The following is a 13,000-nucleotide window of genomic DNA, read 5'->3' on the forward strand; positions in this document are numbered from 1 at the left end:
GGCTACATACGGTAGCCCATGACAACCCACTGCCACAGGGGCTGCAGCCTAGCCGTCGCCGGCGACTCACGGCAGCCCAGCTCCAGGTTGAGCTGTTGTTCAGCATCTTAGCTGTAGAGGGCAGTGTCACTGGCCTTCATATGTGGAATCGGAACCAGGGCCCTCTGGCATCCCAAGCCAGTTCTTAACCATCGCGCCACTCGGCCGGCCCAAGCCATTTCTTTTTTATGAGTTAAACTAAATCAGATGCCTCTGGGTGTATAAACTACAAGAACTGCTGTGTTATTTATTTTGGGAGGATACTTAGATTCCTTAAAAGAAAAGTAATTCTATTTTTTCTCTATGAAAAGCAGTACACACTTACTGGAGAAACTTTAGAAATTATAGATAAACAAAAAGAAGAAAATTAAAACTACTTATAATTTCACCACCTACAGATACATGACATTAACATATTGGCATATATTCTTTTCTCTATATGTATATCTACATATATACAGTTGACCCTTGAATAAAGTGGGGATTAGGGGCACCAACCCCTCCACTCCCCTCCCCACACAATCGAAAATCTAAGTATAACTTTTGGCTCCCCAAAAACTTAACTACTAATAGCCTATTGTTGGTTGGAAGCCTTACCGATAAACAGTTGATAACACATATTTTGTATGTTATATGTATTATATACTGTATTTTTACTATAAGCTAGAGAAAAGAAAATGTTTTAAGAAAATCAAAGGAAGAAAAAATACATTTACAGTATTTGTTGAAAAACATCCGCCTATAAGTGGACCCAGCAGTTAGTTCAAACCCATGTTGTTCAAGAGTCAACTGTATATAGATAAATGAATATATGCATGTGTGTATATATGTATTTATATGTATGATAAACATCATATCATACAAACTATTTATAACCTGGTTTTTCTCATGACAGTATAACCTGATAACTATTTATAAACTAATTTTTCCTCAGTGTATGCAGAGTGGTTAGGTTAATCCCTTGATTGCCCTAATTTAATTGGAATTGACTCTTTTTAGTCTTTGTCCTTCAATATGTCCCTCATGTTACTTTAATATTCCACCAATCAAACAGGAGTTTAACTTTTAAAACACACTTGGGAGCACTAAGGGGAAATCAGTCATTCACACTTTAGTATGAATTAATTCCAATAGGCTGAATTCTTCTAATCATGTAGCAAAGACCTGTCTTACTGAGCCATATTGAAAAGTACTGGGAAGAATCAATATTCAATATGGGCTACTTTGAAAATAACACTATCAGTGTGGGCAGATGAAATGGAGTAGGGTGGGAATGTGGCACAAACAGGGAATAGCATGAAGGCACTGAGGGATGGAAAGTGATTTTGATGGGTGACAGAGGCTAATACTGCTTTCTTTGCAATTGTGCCCAGTGGCTGACCATAGCCACCAATGGTCCCAGCCTTCTCCACAGCTAAATCCTTTGACCAGAGCTATGTACCCATGGAGAAGGGGGCTGATTGGAGTTTCACCTCTTTCTTAGATGTTAGAGGAAATGGACAAGTCAAGGGTAATAGGAGAGCCAGAGCAGAGAAGCAAGTTTCCTGGGAAAACCACAAAATTGGTTGGCCATCTCTGGGTAAACAAGTTTGACAGGCATGGACTCACAATCAAGAGGTAAAACCTGATCAAAATGTAGAGCAAGAGCTAGACCAGCTCACCCTACAGGCAGAGCTAGCCTCTTCTATCATGGGACCTACAGGGCTCCCAGCAGTGATCCACACTGATGAAGGGAGGGAGTCTGGTAAATAGAAGTTAGAGATTTTAAAACTGTTTCTGTCCCCATTTTTTCCTTTTGCATTTTTTTTCTCTTTTCTAGGGGCCTGATTGCTCAGTGACTAACATTTTATTCACTTTTTCTGCCTCTCATTATGGTGCTCCACATCACTCCTCCTGGTTCAACATAGAGATGTCCCCATGGGCCTTACATTTTCCTGAGTATCAGTTTCTGTTTCTCTTGGGCTCTCTCCTAACTCACTTCCCATTTGTTACAACCAAAGAGGTGGTCGTCATTTCTAGTGAGTCATATATTTGAGTTCCATGCCACTCTTAGAAGACAAAACATTTCCATTGTTAAAAAGATTCATAAACAACGAAAGGAAAAACAGTTAAATTTTTCAGATTTTCCTTTGGAAACCTTCAAAGAGCAAATTTTAAAGCATTATTCATTTATTGAAGTCTTGATTTAAGTCAATAAATAAAATTATTCTGATGTGTCTATAAAATTTACTCAGTATGGCTCCCTAGTGGTTTTCTTAAAACAAAGTCCATATATTCCAATTAAAATGAGCAGGAGTTTGGCATGCATAAGCTTAGAATGGAAGCCAAACAGAGGAACTGGAAACTCAAGAAACTGGCCCCCTCGATGGAGTCTCTTTCCCTACATTGCATCCCTGGAACTTACTTGCAAAGTTATTGCAACCACCTCCCAAACTCCAATCCCACACGGCCAAGTGTGGTTGAAGCGCTGCCACGTGAATGTCTTACTGTCATTGCCTCTCCAACTCCATATATCTAAGAGCTCATCCCTCATCACTCCACATCTTTTCCATACCTGATCAGTTCCTGAATTTGACAGTATTGCTGGTAACACCAGCCAAATAATTTAAACTGTAAACTTCAGTGTATTGGTTTCCTGTTGCTGCTGTAACAAATTACCATGAACTTAGTGGTTTAAGACAACATAAATTTGTTGTGTTCGAGCTCTGTCGATAGGCTGCATTCCTTTCTGGAGGCTCTAGCGGAGAACCTGTGTTCTGCTGTGGTTGTAGGACCGAGAGCCTCATTTTCTTGCTGGTTGTAAACTGAAGGCCGTTCCCAAATTCTAGAGGCCACCCACATACCTTGGCTCATGCCTCATTTCTTCACCTTGAAAACTAGCAACAATGGGATGGAGTGGGGAGTCCTCATGCGGCATCCCTCTGACTCACTTGTCTGCCTTCCTCTTCCACTTTTAACACACAACAGGGCATTTAAATATATAGACGCAAATCTACGTCACTGGTCCACAATGTGTTAAGAACTCTGGTGATTACATTGGGCCCACCCAGGCAATTTTACGATAATCTCCCATTTCACAGTCCTTAACTTGAATCACATCTGCAAAGTCCCTTTTGCCATGTAAGATAACATATTTGCAGGTTCCAGACATTGGGACAAGGACATTTCTGGGGGATCATTATTTCCTACCATACTGAGAAATCCAGTTTTTGTTAAATGATGAAGAAATGAGTTGCAACGAACCATTCTTTATGAAGTTAAGTGAAGGGTCCAGAAACCCAGAGTTAGTTTCAGCAATGGAGCTGAGTCTACAAACCAAATGTTCACTCTCTGGCCATTGCTCCTGACTTCTCCATTCCCTACCTCCCACCTCTACATCCAGTCAACCATCCCATGCATTCTTCTCACTGTAACATGGGGCTGTTGAAAGGATTAAAGAGAGACTATGTATGTGTGATAATAGCAAAAAGTGATTCCTGTGATCCAGGCTTAATGTACTAAGGGCATCTTACACATTTTATTGTTTAATCAGCCAACAGTTCTATGAGACAAGTGAATTTATTAGCATCCATCCTTTTAGTGTTTGAGAAACTGAGGCTGGGAAAGGTTTGTTGACTTGTCCAAGGCCTCACCAGCAATTCATTGTAGAGCTGGGATTTGAACCCAGGCAGTCTGACTTCAGAGCCTCTGCTCTGAGCCTCTCTTCTACCTAGCTTCCAATGACAAACTCTGCAGACCATAAACTAGTATATAAATGTAGGGTATTGTTATTAATATTCTCTAATCTCTCTCCTCTGTTCCTTCTTCTCATGCCCACTGCCCCCTTCTAAGCCCTGATACATGAGTGAAATATTAGAACACTGGAATCTTTTAATTGGGAGGGATCTTAATGTTCTTTGCCTCCAACTTCTCCCCCAATGCATTAAGCCATCCATCAGATGCACACCACTGACTCAGAATCCCAATTCAGCTCTCAGACAAGTTCCATCTTGCCCACACAGTGGGAACCACACTGAAGTTTTTGAAAGTTTGAACTATTAATCAACATTTCTAAATCAGGAGATTTCAAATAAAATTTCAAATTTTCACCCTTCTGAAATCAGAAGTTTTAGAAGATGACCCCTTTATGTCAGCTCTCTGGCCCTCTAAGGCATGCTCCCGCTGCAGAAGCCAATGGAGATGGCTCTCTCCTCTTTATATCTTAAAGTTTATTCACCGACTACACCACTCACTTGGCATTTGGACATATACTGTTGGGCACTGTTATTTAACTTTTCCACTGTATGTCTTATTTTCCCAACTAGATGCTAAGCTGCTTGATTCTTTATTTATTATCTTACGGGAATCTAGTCCAGTGCCTTGTGTCTGGTAGGTGTTAAAAAATATTTTTGGATTAACTGATGACAGCATTGAGGAGTCTCCATCAGTCAGGAACCCACGACAGGTAGTTCAAGAGAAGGAATTGAATCCAAATATTGCAAGGGGTCAGGTCCCTGTGATACAAAGCAGAGCAGGGGAAAGATGGGGAAAGGATCTGAGAGCAACGAGGCAGAGTCTGTGGAGGAAAGACTTGAGACTACTTCTTGCATGGCTATTATTCAGAACCTGAAGTCTGGAATAGCAGCTATAACTATCAATCACAGTAGATAGATTGCTTAACAGATCTTACAAATGTGTGCTAAAATGACCTTTCAGATACAGATCACACACAACATAAAACCATTCATCAGTGATCTCACTAATGTACCCATTATTGATTTTCCCTCTTTTCCTAATGCCCTCTCCCTGCTCCTTCACTCCCGATTCCTGGGATCGCCTCCCAAACAAACTACCTGCATCCAAGTCATGCATGGTCATATCTAGGTATTTCTGAAGTTTTTCTTTTTCTCCCCACTATTGGATACTGTGGAGGGTGATATAAGACTTAAAATGTGAGCAGGTGGTTGTCTTAAACCTGTGACCCTGGTAATACAAATGAGTATTTACTTCCAACACATTCACCCCCAAGTTGGATGGGAAAGATAAAGGCTTAATCTTCTAGGAGTGGACCAAAAGAGGATCTGACTAGCCCCCCTTGTGTGAATATTTTAGACCCAACTGAAACTTGTAATCTAGTAACAGTCCTTCTCTGGAGTGAATTACTGTTCCATAGAGAGATGATTCAAAACAAGGCATGACGCCTAGGCACTCTTATATGGGAACCCCAAACAAAATTATTATTTTGTTATTATATTGGCCCTTAAGTGCATGAGACAACAGACACGCTTCCAAGAACTGTATTGTCATTTTACTACATAACCAACAAAATGAATGAAAACATTTCTACTTTGGCACAGCTGAAATGTGTTTACTTTAGCTGTGACCATCTCACGTCACACTGCTCAATAAATACTCTGATGCAACGTTTTTATTAAATGATTAATAATGATATCATTAAAGAAAACTTCAGTTCCTAGCTGATGGAACTTCCCAAAGTGCAAACTATCGGCACTTCTAGGTGGGCCTTGGCCAAAATGGGAAGAGGGTAAGATGTGTTATCCTCCAGCCCCTGGTTCTTGCTCTCCTCCATGCAGTACCACTGCCTGTCTCCTTGCCCTTCACCCCTCCAGAACTGATCTTGGACCATCCCTCCCCCAAGGGTCTAAGAGATGCATTTGGGAGTGTCCATAAAGTCCCTGAAATAGAATGCAAATTTCTGTGAATATTCGTATGCATTTTTTCTGGAAAGAGTAAAGTCCCAAAAGGGAGTCTGTTTTTAATTAGTAAACATTTATATAGCATTACTATGTCCAGGCACTTCACAAATATGAACTCATTTGTCCTGATAACAACCATACAAGGCAAGTTATCCCCACTTTACAGATAGGGGCAGAAACTGAGGCATAGGGAGGTCAGGTAATGTGCCCAAGATTACAAGTAAAAGGGCAGAACTAGGGTCTGAGCGTAGGTTCTCCAGCCCAACACTACACTGGGCTGCTTCTTATCTCAGGCTGTGGTCTAAGAAATTGAAGAGCCACCGACCTACTACTGGCTGTCCACCCTGCTCCGCCAGGAGGGATGTGCACTTTAGGGAGGATGAGAGCCTTGAAACGAACTATTTCTGACAGGTGGGGGAATTGGGGCATCATCCCCCTTTCCCAGGGCCGCTGAAGTTAAACACATAGGCTGGAATCTAGGCTGCTGGTCACGGCCAGCGCAGATAATGGAGTATTTTGGTTGTGCTTTCCATTTAAAAATGCTAGCCACAATTTGTGCCCATTCTATTCTGAAGGCTGATAGCTTCTGGAGCTATGTCGGTCTGATATATAAATGTTGCTGAGTGATCCAGGGGCGGCGGGAGAAAGGCAGACTAGCCTTTATTGAACACTCACTGCACTGGTGTGCTATCCATGTTTCTTCATGGAATCTCTCCACATTCCTGTGAAATCTGAGGCCCTCTACCCAGACCTAGTCCCCCTCCCCTCCCCTCACTCAGCCATACCGGCCCCCCTGCTGTTCCTCCAACACCCACCTCAGGGCCTTTGCACTGGCACCTCCCTCTGCCTAGAACAGTTTTCCTCCAGAGAGTGCCTTGGTTTGCTCTGGTGCTTTCTTTGAATGTCACCTTCTCTAAGAGGCTGATCCAGACCACTCAATTTAAAGTTACAAAAATTCCCCCCTTAGCCTAACCCTTTCCATCCCCTTATTCACAGCACTCCTAATGAGTATATATAATTATGTATGTGTGAACACACACACACACACACACAAACAGAGCCCTAACATTTGGTGCCCTAGACTCCTCATTTGCCTCATCCTGGTCCCAGACCTCTGTAATATATAATATTTGTTTTGCCTCCAAACACTAATTTTATCCCCATGGGGGCTATATTGCCCCTGTAAGAGAATGCATACTCTAGGGCTATCTCTGTTTCCTCACAAAGATATACAGCTTAAGGAAAGCAACATTTGCTTGGGTGCCCCCTCCTCCCTGACCCCCACTAGTGTCTAGGGTGATTCTGCTGCTCTTTGACACGTTCTTTCACACCGAAGCACCTGTAATCTATGGGTTAGAGAGAATTTCTTGTGGTAGAGTTTTAAGTGCAGAAGCACCTGGAAAGGTGGGGGTGGGGGCACTAGTGGTTAGGGTACGGAGTTTCCAGTCTCCCTTAGACTATGCCACTCTTTGCCAGCTCATAATCGAGCAGTAACCTCTAGGGCATCTTAGTTTAGGTTGTCTGGGGGGCAGAGAACCTAAGAGAAGGACTCAGATGCGAAATGGATTCCTCATTCTCCCCTTTCCCCACCTCCTGGCACAGAAATATATATATATATATACATACATACATATATATATATATATATATTATAGCTATGAAATAAATGAGGACTGTGAGCTGAAGTGGGAAGACCAGAGAGCAGGCTGCTGCAGCAGATTGGGCAAGACACCATGAGGACTTGAACCCATGCTTGGGAAGCTGGCATGAAAAGAGGTTCAACAGATACTTCCAAAGTAAGAGAGGGGATTTGGGGAGTCACTGGGATGTCAGGGTGAGGGAGAAGCAGGAGTCAGCCTGCCAATGGTTAGCCTATCAGATGCCAACAATCTATGTGATATTGCCCTGAATCCCGTGAGTGTGGTAGGAAGGTTAACCTAGACTCTGAAACCCAGGCAGCCTGGTTCCAAATCCATCACTTTTTAGAAATTTTGTACAACTTTTGTAATCTACCAGTATGTAACTTTGGATAACCTACATAACCCACTTGGTACTTCAGTTTCCGATCTGGAAAACAGGAATGAAGATAATCATAATAGGACATACTTCATAGGTACGACTGTTGCAGTATCGAGAAGAATATACAGTAAATACTGCACATGTCAAAAATTAATACAGTGATGCTCTCTCTAGTCCTCATTTTCTCCCTTCTGTTGAGCAAGACTTCCACGTCAATTTCTTTTCTCTTTATATTATTTGTTCCTAAATGCCCTTGGGATCACTTTGGAAACATGTGAGGAATGAGGCAGAAGTCAAAGGGTTTCAGAAATGGCGACCATAACTCATGTTTCCAAAGTTCTTATACAAAGTCAAGACTCAGTCAGGTTTCAAGGAAAAATTGGAAGGCACGGCTAATCATGGTGTTATTAGGTTGTCCCCTACTGGGGTGCACAGTCTCCCTAGGGATCACAGCCTGGCTTCTAAAAACTAACAATTTATTTTCTGATTATAATAATAATGTGGGCTTATGTGGCTACAATTCTAAACAACAGAAAAGTGTAAAGAAAAACTGAAAATGATAGTGTTGGCTGGTTGTAAGGATCTTCAAAATATCTTTGAGCCAGTTGCAGAACAGAAACAAATACAACCTTGGGAGATTTAGTATGTTTTATGTATCATGTTCTATTTAACAGATATAAAACTGAGTTCATTAGCTTTCTAGTATGTGTACTGGCTTTGTAATGTAGCAGCACAGCTAGGCTGAGCTATGTCTTTCAGAGTTCCCTTTTCTATATGTTTTTGAATACTGCAGAACACAAGAGAGCTTCTCGTGGGAGATTTAGGCAGAAGTGGAGCAGCAGCCATTTTGTAGCTCCCACATATTGGTCATTATCAGCTGTCTCACCTCACTTATATGAGGGAGCTGACAGCTGGCAACTGTTCCACCTTCCCCTGGGCCCTCCTTTGGCTTCCCTGACACCTGGGCCAGGTATGTATTTAATTTTTTTGAAGGGCTCAGCTGCTGCAGGACACCCATACTCCCAAGGTCATAGGCAACATGAACTCATGTGGATTTCAGTGTTTTGTGACTACAACTCATGCTTGTGCATTTCAGCTTGCTCTTGCTCTCTCCCACCTTATATACATCCTCCCTTCCCTACTTGCCTGCCCATCACAGATATCAAGTTCTAGCATCAGAAGTGAATACAACAGCTTTACGGAGACTGCGTAACCAGCTTCTACAGTTATATAAAGTCAAATACCTGTGACAAATTCCTTAGTGTGTGTGTGTGTGTGTGTGTCCCTAGTGATTCTGCTTCTGTGATTGAACCCTGACTTATATGTAGTATGAAACAGAAAAGTCCTAAAGCAATTAGAACAAATAGTCTATAGCCACACTGTTCAATAGAATAGCCACTGGCCACAAGTGGCTATTTACATTTAAATTAATTGAAGTTAAATAAAATTTAAAAGTTAGTTCCTCGGTCACCTTTCATGTGCTCAATAGCCACATGTGGTTGGTGGCCACTGTATTGGGCAGTATAAATATCAAACACTTCCATTTTCACAAAAATATCTATTAGACTATGCTGGTCTCTAGAAATAATGGCTAGTATTTACTGAGTTCTTACAATGTGTCAGATGTGTTACAGGCATCTGTTTTACATGCATTGATTCATTTAATCATAACTCTATGAGAAAGGGACTGCTACTTTTCAGATAGGGACACTGAAGTATAGTGATTAAATACCTTGTTACAGTCAGAGTTACATGCCATGCTATAAGGATCCCAGTGGCCTGGGTTGGCACAAAAGGAGTAGTTGGCTCTGGGGAAGGTTCTTGCTCACTTGCCCTCAAATGACTCTCTCCTGGTTTGACAATGAGCATCTCAGTAGTGACCATATGGACTTTTTCTTAAATGGTATGAATCTGGGTTCTTATGTGATCTCAAGAAAGGATGCCTATCCCACCCCAACCCACCTTCCAACAGCAGAATGAGATGTACCAACAACCCCAGTGAGAAGGATCATAGTCAGGTGTGTTAGTTAAGGAAAGGCAAGTTGTTGCAATAAATAAACCCTGAAATCTCAGGGGCTTAAAAAACAGAATTTTCTTTTCCACATGTAAAGTCCAATCAACACCCTAGAGTGGAGGGCAGAGTGGGGCAGAAAGAGGGGCATCTGTTCCATGTAGTCATTCAGGGACTCAGGTTGACAGAGGCACTGCCATCTTCAACATGCGATTCCAAGTTTGCTCTGGAGAGTAACATTCAGCAGGCAAACAGGGAAAGGAAGAGAGTGAAGGGAATCATGTGGGAGATATTTAATGGCTAAGCCTGGAAGTGGCAAACATTGCTTCTGCCCATATTTGTTGGCCAGAACTCAGTCAAATGACCACTTCTAATTGCAAGGGAGGTTGCTATGTGTTGAGGAAGGAAAAATGAGTTTGGAGGGCTGCCAGCCAGTCTCTGTTGCATCAGATTTAATTTGCTGTGGAGTAATTAATACCCATTAAATTAATGATGGGACAAAATTAATGCAAAAATCACTCTCCCCAGCCACCATTTTCTCTCTTGTTTTTTGTCATGATATTAATCAATATGAGTCAGAGGAGGAAAAGTCCTTTACCACTTAGAGGTTAAATATGAATGCCCACTTCTTTGTGACTCACCTCCCAGCTTTGCTTACAGCTAACATCCATATCATAGTTTTTTCATGACCCTTGATACTAGGACTCCCACGTGATGAGCCAGTTCTGTAAACAGCTATATACTAGTAAAAACCAGTACAAAAGGCTAGCATTATGGATATGCACGCTGCATCCTACTTGGTTGGAAAAGTTGCAGTATTTTTGAGTGGTCTCTGTTTTGAAGCCATGTAAACCCGAACTTTTGCTGTAGCACGTCTGGGTAGAAGAGCCTTAGCAGGCCTCTAGGGCTTTGTAATGTTGGTGGCTCCTGTTCTAATGTCTTCTCTTTATATGTCTATAACTTGTCATGAGCTCTGAAAGTCTGATCTGGGATTCCTCACTTTTAATAATGTGTAATTCTTGACTTGGTAATCTTCTCCATATGAATAAAATGCCCATGTCCATTTATTTCCAATGGATGAATGAGCATGCCTCTTTGATCAAGTTTTAAATGTGACTAAGAGGCTGGGCTCTTAAGGGAGACAAGCTTGGGTTCAAATCCTGGCTCTGCCTTGAGTAAGTTTCTAACATTTCTCTGCTTGTGTTTCTTCATCTGTAAAATGGGGGTGATTCCTTTGAATGAAATTATATTACATTTATAAAGTATTTTATCACAGTTCCAACAATAAGATGTAATGATTATGAATTCAGACTATATGATTTTGTTTCCTTGGATAAAGTTTACCTTTATGTAATAAACTGTTTTTTTTTCTTGATGTAAGCAATGTGATATCAGTAATTTGTGGAGGGGCATTTAGAAAATCATGATGATTTTCCAATATTTGCATGTATGTGATTTCCATTCTAACTATAAAACATTCTTATGTAGTCAGTAGTGCTTGATTAGTGAGCATATCTATTATAATACTGTTTGTCTAATTCAAGTTTCCCTAGCTTAGGACCATAGTAAGGCATCTTCTAGAAAGACCATGGGGTTCTATCCTTCACAGTACACATCAGGAAACTGAAGTTCATAGAAATCTATTTCAGAGGTGAAGGAGACTTGAAGATGACCTAGTACAGTATTGTAAATCTAGAAAACTGGCAAAGGTAGTCACCTTGACTCTATTTCATTATTTCAAAAATTGTCTAGTTACCCACTATAGGCAGCATAAGAAAATTAGAGTGTGATGTTTGCTTTGTTTGAGATTATATCTATACTGGTTTTCCAGTGCTGATCACAAACAGTGGACACAGTTATATATGTCTTTGCTCAACACATAAATGGGAGGACATTTTTACTTAAATAAATCATTTGAAAGATAGTATCTTCAATATGGCCTCAGGGATAGAACAAGACAGTTGGAGGAATATAATCAATAATGTTGTAAATATTTCTTAGGGGGCCAGATGAACTCATGTCCTGTTGGGGAGACCACTTCATAGTCGGTGTAGAGGCCTGACCACCGCATTGTATTTCTGAAGCTGATGTTGAATAATATTGTATGTCAACTATAATTATATATACATATAGTCACAGGACATGGAGTAGAGAGTGGGAATGGAATCAATGGAATTGTAATAGATAAGCATGATATCGGGGGTGGGGGGGTGGCGGATTGAGGGGGGTTGTTACTTTATGAGGGTGAAAAGGGTAACTATTGCCTTGTTCTGTACACCTGAAACTAACAATAAAAAATAAATAAATAAATAAATAAATAAATAAATAAATAAGAAAGATAGTATCTTTTAGGACTTGGGAGTTCCCCGGAAGAAAAGAATTACAATATGGGTCATAGGTAGGGAAAAGTCTAGATACCAAACTAGTTCAACCCCCTCAGTCTACATGTGAGGAAACAACCTCAGAAACATGAAGGGGTTTGCCCAGAGTTTATTCATTTATTATAATTTTTGAAGGCCTACTGTATGTTGGGCACTGGGGTTATAGCAGGGAATAAAACAAAACCCCTGGCCTCAAATAGAATTTACATTCTAGTGATATTATGCAACTCACTTGAAAGTTTTTAAATTCTACTTTGAAAATATTCTATAACTGAAAATTCTTCACTAATTCAAACTCATTCCCTCCTTGCCTATTCACCAAACCCCAGAACTTGTTAGACTTTACTGTGAATCCAAATCAGTGTAATATCAATTCATATTAGGAGCAAGGCAGAAAAGGCTATATCGTTGAAACACAACATAGCTATGTCTTCACTTCTTGTTTATTCAATTAAGTAGATATTATAAGCAATTCTAATTTTATTCACCAATTTTATGTTTTTGATTTCTCGCTTCTTGAAATTAACAAAATTCTACACTATATGAAATACTATAGCAACAAGAGAGTAACTTTTACTTTATGTCGTGTGCATTCCTAAAAGGAAAGAAGAAGAAAGGATAGAGGTCAAACAGGACACTGATGTTAAAAATTAACACAGTTGCCACAGACATCATTTCAAAAACATCCTCAATTTATCTTGGTGATTTTCTACAGCGTTGTGATCTCATGAACCTGACTTTTTGCCAAGATCAATGTGTTTCTTGTTATTTCCATAGAGATGTACCCACATCCAGGTATATTTCAACAGTGTGTTTTCTTGGATCATCAATTTATTCCCTAATGGATTAAATCA

The 13,000-nt window shown here is 40.5% G+C and overlaps 1 protein-coding gene across 6 annotated transcripts in view; it reads right to left on the reverse strand.

The window, feature by feature from the left end:
- Positions 1-13,000, reverse strand: part of ADGRG2 (adhesion G protein-coupled receptor G2) — a 106,015-nt gene that overhangs the window by 42,428 nt on the left and 50,587 nt on the right. The window lies entirely within an intron of this gene.

This window comes from Hipposideros armiger, unplaced genomic scaffold (genome assembly GCF_001890085.2).
Source record: "Hipposideros armiger isolate ML-2016 unplaced genomic scaffold, ASM189008v1 scaffold_13, whole genome shotgun sequence".
In the NCBI taxonomy this organism is placed as follows: Eukaryota; Metazoa; Chordata; class Mammalia; order Chiroptera; family Hipposideridae; genus Hipposideros; species Hipposideros armiger.